The following is a 6,000-nucleotide window of genomic DNA, read 5'->3' as shown; positions in this document are numbered from 1 at the left end:
ATTTTCAAGAGTAATCATATCCAGGGGTCAGAGAAATGACTCAGTGGGTGAAGGTGATTGTAACCAATGAGTTCTAGTCCCCAGGACCCACAGGGTAGCAGGAGAGAGAGAGCTGACTCCTGCGAGTTTTCCTCTCCGCTCCACATGAACGGCAGCACGTGTCCACAAACACATACATAAATGGACAGAATTTTTTAAAGGCTAATAATGTCCAGTGTGGGCAAGGATGGAGAAAGGGTTATTCTCACATCCTGTTGATAGAAGAGCGACGGGGCCAGCTTTTGAGGTTGTCGTGGTAGCGTGTCTTCAAATGCAATGACAGAAACTCTTTAGCTCATGGATCTGTCTTGTAGGCATCTGTCCCCTGGAGATATTCACACAAGGTTGAGATTACAATGCCGTTGGCTGCAGCTCGGTTTATTAGACTGAAAATTGCTAATATCACTAATGTCTACTGGGAGAGAGAAAACTGTGGCGCTAATATCGACTAGTGGGTCGACGTTTAAAAGCCTGATGCAAATGTCTATGTAATTAAATGTAAACCTGACCGGGCCACTGCGGTAAAGAAATAAGTTGCAGACCAATATATACAGGGAAGCCCTATTGGTACACATTTGAAAACCCGCAGATTTGCATATTTAGAAAAATGCCCAGAAGCTGGGGCACCTAGCAAACTGTTCCCCATGATTAGCATGGGGAAGCGGCTTAGGGCTGGGGGTGTAAGTGAGAGTAGGCTCACTTTTACTCTGAGTACTTGGGGATGCTTGGCACTCATTTTTGTCTGTGTGTGTGCACGTGTGTCTTTATGTGTGTAAGTGCAAGTGTGCATGCATCATGGCACATTCATGGAGGTCAGAGGACAACCTCAAGTGTTGGTCCTCACTTCCCACCTTATTTGACACAGGGGATCTCGTCTGTTACTGTGTACATTAGGCTAGCTGGCCCCCAAGCTTCAGGAATTCTCCTGTCTCAGCCTCCCATAGAGATGTGCACTACTGCATCCAGCTTGACGTAAAAGTTCTGGGGACTCGAAATCAGTTTCTCATGCCTTTGCCACAAGCCCTTTTCCCACTGAGCCATCTCCTCAGCCTTGGCTTGCATTTTCAAAACAAAATTTATGAATGAACTATGTGCTTTTTGCACTTTTTTTCAAAATGAAGTCTTTAAACTAAAGAGAAAGCCACACTACGCTGGTTAGAGATGCATGCCACCTATTGTGCCGCCTACTTTTGGTCAAGTTGACTTAAGCTGGAGTCACCAGGGAGGAGAGAACATAGCTGGGGATCTGCCTCCAGCAGATCGCTCTGTGACTATTTTCTTGATGGCTGGTAGATGTGAAAGGGCCTGACCCACTGTGGACAGTGCCACTCCTGGCCACGCGGATCTGAGTCGATGTCTGGGGCTCCTGTTGCAACTGAGGGAACTGTCATTGCCGGGGTCTGATCAGCCACCTGGAGCCACGTGGGTGCCCAAGAGCCATGCTGCATCTGGGGCCATAGAGATCTAAGTGGCACATACTACTATCTGGTGCCATGGTGATGTCTGGACCAGGGCTGCAGCTGGGGGCCATGTCTGAGTCTGTGGCTTTACTGCAGCCAGGGTCTGTGTTGATGTCTGTGGCTCCTGTTGCCATCAAGGGCCATGTTGATTCCTGGGATCTGGGCTGCCACCTGGGGCCGTGGTGACATCCAGACCCGAGCTGCTGCCAAGGACCATGTCTTGGTCTGTGGTCCTACTGCAGCCAGGGTCTGTGTTAAACTCTGTGGCCCATGTTGCCACCAGGGGCCACGTGGAAGCCCCTGGGGTCTGGGCCGAAACCTATCACCTTGTTGGAGTCTGGGGATCATGCTGCAGCCGGAGTGGCCTGTGCTACCACCCGCTGGCATGGTGTCAACCAGGTCCAGGCTACTGCCAAGGGCAATGTCTGGGTCTGAGACCCTATAGCAGCCAGGGTCTGTGTTGATGTCCGTGGCTCTTGTTGCCATGAGGATTCCCAGGGTCTGGGCCACCACCTAGGACAGTGCTGATGTCTGACGGCCGTGCTGCCACAGGGACCATGTTGGTCTGGGTGGCCGGAGCCACCACCTGGGGCCGTGGTGATGTCTGGGTCAAAGGTCCTACTGGGCTCTGTGTTGAACTCTGTGGCCCGTGTTACCACCCAGGGCTGTGTGGATGCCCCAGGTCAGGCCAGCCACCTGCCTCCATGTTGGTGGCCAAGGGCCATGCTGCATCCAGGGCCATGCAGAACTGAGTGACCTGAGCTGCTGCCTGAAGCCATGGTGACATCTGGGCCAGAGCTGCAGCCGAGGGCCATGTCTGTGTTGATGTTCAAGGTTCCTGTTGTAGGGTAAAAGGACCAGCCAAAGAAACACACCCTGGCCCTGAAACCAGAGCCAAAAGATTAAAAAGGGCCAGTGAAAGAAACACACTTTGGCCCTGAAACCAGAGCCGAAAGGTTAAAAAGGGCCAGTGAAAGAAACACACTTTGGCCCTGAAACCAGAGCCAAAGAAACATATTCGCCCCTGATCAACTCAGTACAAAAACCAACCAATCCCTGAGCAGGAAAACCAGCCAATCTCTGAGCACAAAATCCAGCCAATCTCCGAGCTTGCCCAAGCTCAGGGATTGAAATCTGACCAATTCCCACTCTGAAAAATCTCCGTTCTGGAAAAACTCCACCCCTAAGAAGCCCTCTATCAGCCCTGTGCCTATGCAGTTTGCGGCTGCCTCTTTCCACCCTGGCAGAGGCCGCGAATTCCTCCCTCCCAATAAATCTCTTGAATGAGGTTTGGGTGAGACCTTTAGGCAGATGGTGCAGAGCAAAGAAGTAACATCTTTCACCAGAGCGGAGCAGAACTGTAACACTTTCTCTGGGGAAACCTTCCCCTAGCCGAGCAGAGTTGTTACAGTCAGAGGGACCTGAACAGAAGTGTAACAACTTGGAGGGGGAAACTCTCCCCTGCCTGGGCAGAGTTGTTACATTGGGGAAACCTTTTCCTGGAGCAGGATTGTTAGCTGCTACGCTTATGGTGACTTTGTGGTACTCCTTGGCTCCCGACTGCCAGGATCCCTTTCCATTTAAGCTGTAATGCTTCCACCTGTTACCATTGAAGGACATCTGGATGCCCGAGATCTGGGGTCATGTGAGTGTTCAAGGGCCATGATGTGTGGATCTGAGTGGCCTGCACTGCCACCTGGGACAATGGTGAAATCCAGACCCAGCTGCTGCCAAGGACCATGTATGGGTCCATGGTCCTACCCCAGCCAGAGTCTGTGTTGAAGTCCAAGACCTGAGTTGCCACCAAAGGTACATGGAAGCCCTAGGTTGGGGCACAACCTGTGGGCTTGTTGGGGGAGGTGGAGGGTGCTGCCACCAGAGATATCCTGATCTGAGTGGCCTGTGCTTCTAACCAGAACCAGGCTGCTCCCAAGGGCCATGTCTGAGTCTGTGGTCCTGGTGTAGCTTGGGTCTGTGTTGGTGTCTGTGACCTGTGTCACCTCAGGAGACCATAGGAACCACGTGTGATGAAATCAGAGGGCCATGCTGAGCCAGCCCTGCACTTTGCTGACCCTAGGATAGCTGGTCCTGTCCCTTGCTGGACACTGAAGCAAGAGAGCTGGTTCCAGCCCTCACAGGAGAGCTGCCGTTATGCCCAAAGAGACCACTGAAGACTGAGGATGTCCAGAATGCAACAAGAAGGTTTATTCTATAGATACAAGCCTAGACAGGGAACTCATTCCTACACCCAACACAGTGAGGCTGGGAGGAGTTGCTCTTTCTTTGTGAGGCTAGCTATTTAAAGGCAAAAACCACAAGCCCTTCAGGGCGGTTGGGGGGATTGGGGGTTTGGCACGGGTGCAACTCGGATTGGTTTATTTTTATTTTTGAAGGTCTCTGTTCTCTTTTAATTGGGTGAATTTACTGGTTGGGGGTTACAATTATCATTTTGGGGGCTGTCTGGGACAAGTCCCAGGCTTTGTCCTTGAGCTGCCATGGGGGCTGACTGGCCTAGCACATACTGACTGTGGGGGCTGGCTCAGTGGTCTAGGCTCTGTCCTTGACTCACGCACATAGCTATAAGTTGGTGAGGGGTCCCAGACAGTAAACAACTGGCTGAACTTTGAGCAGAGTACGTGCAGAAAGGGAGCTACTGCAAGGACTATATCTTTCGTTCACGGCCCTCCCAGAGACTGCTTGCTCAAGTCTCAGGAAACTGAAATTGAGGCCTGATCTCTGAGAGAAGACTGAGCAGCCTGTTATGGCATCTGCTTGGTCCTTTCACTGCCTCACCCCACCCCACCCCCTCACTCAGGAGACATGGCTCCACCCCTCACCACAAGCAAGAGAGAATTGACCCTGATGGCATGGGCATGGGGGTGGGACAGTGGCCTGGACTGACCAGCTCAACTACCATGCAGACCCATAGCCTGGGTTGACCTGCCCTGACATCTACCCCATCTAGGACCTGATGGAGCTTATGAAGGGACTGGCCCTCTGGACCCATACGAACAGGATCCAAGGGATAGATATTCCAGAGGAGTTCCAGTGAGGATCCAGTGATGATGGTGTACCAGAAACCAGAGGCCTTGAGCCAGACCAGTGGCTCATTGCAAAAAACATTTGCTAAAAAAGCTGATTGGAAAAAAGGGTAGACTGTGTGACATGGAGGTTCCCCGTGCCACCAGGACGAATGAAGAGGTGTTGGAGGGGCGGGAAAGATGGAGGAATGAATAGAAGGTTTCTGTTTTCTGCTTGTTTTCCTTTTGTGGCTTGCTTGCTTGCTTTGTTTTGGCTGATTTTATTTTCTTTGCGGGGGAGCACTGCAGGAGTGAGGGGAGGACATGGAGGTGAGCAGAATTAGGGTGCATGATGTGAACTTCCCAAAGATTCAATAAAGAAATTATGTTAAATAAAAAAGAGAAAAGGAAAAAAAAAAAAAGGAACCAGCAGTTTCCACGGCCTCTGCCTCCACTTTCCGCCTTGAGCTCTGCACTAGCTTCCCTTGATGATGGATTGTAATGTGTAAGCCAAATAAACACTTGCTTCCCCGAGTTGGTTTCAGTTAGTGTTTTATCACAGTCGTAGAAAAGCAAAGTAGACACTCCAACAGAAGGCGATCTTCTACGAAGGATCCGATGTGATGCTGGAAATAACCAGCAAAGGCTCTGGCGTACACGTAAGTACACTTAAACAGGTTGCGGCCAAATGGACAATGGTAGTATGTGGCCAGGAAGGGACGTAGGTGGAACTCTGTGAGAGTCTGGCCAACATTTTACTGAGTGGCTGTTTTCACCACTCCTCTTGGCTTTTCACACGGATGCTAAGGAGTTCAATTCAAGTCTCCATGCTTGCTCAGGAAGAGCTCACACCCATGAGCCATCTCCCCAGCCCCGATTCGTAACTCTTCTTTGTTTGTTTGTTTGTTTGTTTTGAGACAGGGTCTCACTGTGTAGCCCTGACAGCCTGGCCTTACTTTGGAGGCCAGGCAACCCTTGAACTCACAGAGATCCACCTGCTTCTGCCTCTTGAGTGAGAGGGATTTAAGGAGTGTGTCACCGTGCCAGGCATGATCTTTAACTCTTAATCACATTTCAGAGTATCTCTAGCTGTCTGTCTGCCTGTCTATCCATCCTGGCTGTGCTTTCTATGGCAGTAAAAATCACAACCAGAACAAACTTGGGGAGGAAAGGCTTCATTTCATTTTACAGTTCATAGTCCATCACAAAGGGAAGTGAGAGCAGGAACACAAGCAGAAACATGGAGGCAGGAGTTAGAACAGGGGCCAAGGAGGAGTGCTGCTTACTGACTTGATCCTTGCCTATTTTTTGTTTGTTTGTTTGTTTGTTTTCCCTCTGTGTAGCCCTGGCTGTGCGGGAACTCACTCTGTAGACCAGGCTGGTCTTGAACTCCAGAGACCCACCTGCCTCTGCCTTCCAGAGTGGTAGGATTAAAGGTGTGTGCTACTACTGCCCAGCCTTCAGCTTGATCTTTTAAACAG

Source organism: Peromyscus californicus, unplaced genomic scaffold, assembly GCF_007827085.1.
Source record: "Peromyscus californicus insignis strain IS unplaced genomic scaffold, ASM782708v3 Scaffold_7__1_contigs__length_154581171, whole genome shotgun sequence".
NCBI classification, from domain to species: Eukaryota; Metazoa; Chordata; class Mammalia; order Rodentia; family Cricetidae; genus Peromyscus; species Peromyscus californicus.
The sequence above is the reverse complement of the archived record's forward strand: the minus strand, read 5'-3'. Positions refer to the sequence as shown.